Source organism: Cebus imitator, unplaced genomic scaffold (assembly GCF_001604975.1).
Source record: "Cebus imitator isolate Cc_AM_T3 unplaced genomic scaffold, Cebus_imitator-1.0 Scaffold80, whole genome shotgun sequence".
NCBI lineage: Eukaryota > Metazoa > Chordata > Mammalia > Primates > Cebidae > Cebus > Cebus imitator.
The window spans coordinates 2,728,238-2,730,482 of record NW_016107395.1 but is presented as its reverse complement, the minus strand read 5'-3'; the positions used below and the strand labels follow the sequence as shown (position 1 = coordinate 2,730,482).

General features: G+C 40.2%; 1 protein-coding gene across 2 annotated transcripts in view; it reads right to left on the bottom strand.

The window, feature by feature from the left end:
• Positions 1 to 2,245, bottom strand: part of NIM1K (NIM1 serine/threonine protein kinase) — a 79,536-nt gene that overhangs the window by 37,504 nt on the left and 39,787 nt on the right. The window lies entirely within an intron of this gene.

The window sequence follows — 2,245 nt, the reverse complement described above, 5'->3', positions numbered from 1 at the left end:
AAAAAAAAAAAAAAAAAAAAAGTCTGAAATTAAGCCAGGCAGGGTGGCTAACACCTATAATCCCAGCACTTTGGGAGGATGAAGTGGGTGTAACATGAGGTCAGGAGTTCAAGAGCAGCCTGGGCAACATAGTGAAATCCTATCTTTATTAAAAATGCAAAAATTAGCCGGGCATTGTGGTGTGTGCCTGTAGTCCCAGCTACTCGGGAGGCTGAGCCAGGAGAATCGCTTGAACCTGGGAGGTGGAGGTTGTGGTGAGCTGAGATCTCGCCACTGCACTCCAGCCTGGGTAAGAGAGCAAGACTCTGTCTCAAAAAAAAAAAGACTAAAATTAAAAAAAGATAGAAATATAGGTTGATATTCATAAATATGTATAAATAGAGACCAATTTTATCTATCTTGTCTATGTTTATCTGTATAGTTTATAGAGGTTTAGATAGGTAGATATAAAGTACACTGGACCAATGACAGATATTCCTGATTTTAGTTTTCTGATACATCAAAATATTTCAAATTATTTATACCTTCATGCAAATTAAATTCAAAAATCTTTTTTTTTGAGATGGAGTTTCACTCTTGTCACCCAGGCTGTAGTGCAATGGTGCAATCTCGGCTCATTGCAACCTCCACCTCTGGCTCAAGTGATTATCCTGCCTCCCGAGTAGCTGGGATTGCAGGCAACTGTCACCATGCTGAGCTAGTTTTGGTATTTTTGTAGAGACGGGGTTTCACCATGTTGGCCAGGCTAGCCTCGATCTCCTAACCTCAGGTGATCCTCCCAGCTCGCCCTCTAAAAGTGCTGGGATTACAGGCATGAGCCATCATGCCCAGCCCAAAAATCTTTATTGAGGAATGGCCATGTTAAAGAAACTAAGTGATGCAAGTAAGTATTCATTGTTTTAAAAAGTACTACATTCACTTATGAGTAGCAAATTAACTTAGACAAAACAATACCATTTATACTTTTCATGTAATATTGTTAATCTAAATTTCATTAGTTTGAAATTTTGATTGTACTTAACTCGGTAAAATTTGTTTTGCTTTATATGTATACAAGTTTTAAGGAAAGCAAAGTTAATTAATTAATTATTTTTTAGACAGGGTCTCATTCTGTCACTCAGGCTGGAGTACAGTGGAATGATCTCGGTTCACTGCAAACTCTACCTCCTGGTCTCAAGATATTCTCCCACTTCAGCCTCCCAAGGAGCTGGGACCACAGATGTGCCCCGCCACACCTAGTTGATTTTTGTATTTTTTTGTACAGACAGGGTTTTGCCATGTTGGTCTTGAATTCCTGGGATCAAGTGATCTGCCCACCTTGGCCTCCCAAAGTTCTGGGATTACAGGAGTGAGCCACAGAACTTGGCTAGGAAAATACATTTAAATTGGAGTTTTATATTTGTACATTTTCAGTGATCTTTAATGTAAAATTTTGTTTATATTTATTTATAATAAAATAGGTCTCAACCAAGGAGTTATGAGGAGTTTATTCCTTTAAAAGTTACCAGTAAGACGGAGCACGGTGGCTCACGCCTATAATCCCAGCACTTTGGCGGATCATGAGGTCAAGAAATCAAGGCCATCCTGGCCAACATGGTGAAACCCTGTCTCTACTAAAATACAAAAATTAGCTGTGCGTGGTGGTGCACACCTGTAGTCTCAGCCATTCGGGAGGCTGAGGCAGGAAAATAGCTTGAACCCAGGAGGTGGAGGTTGCCGGGATGGCACCACTGCACTCCAGCCTGGCAACAGAGCAAGATTCCATCTTAAAAAATAGTTATCAGTAAATAACACAAGTTTGAAAAACTCTGCTTCTGAGGGATTCTCCCCCAGACTGAACAACCAAGTGAGGTCATGGAATGATATAGACTCAGGGTCAAAACAAGGTTATAGTCTCAGCTTTCCTACGAAATGCCTTTGTGACCTTGAACCAGTCCCTTCTGCTCTCCGGGCTCAGTATCTTCACTGACAGGTGAGAATGCTGGACCCTATGATGTTTACAGATCATTTCAGCCCTGCCCTTCTGAGATCCTGGATTAGACAATATGGGGTGAATTCTAAAACATTTGTGAAAAAACTCTTAAGTCCAAGTGTCACATTGCCCCCTTCTGGACCTTTGTAGTATCCACTTGGATAACATTAATAAAACCCACAAACCCAGATAGACTTGTTGAAATAGCATAGCCCAATTCCCTTTTTCTCCTAAACAACTTAGAAAGTCATTTTTTTTTTTTTTTTTTTTTTT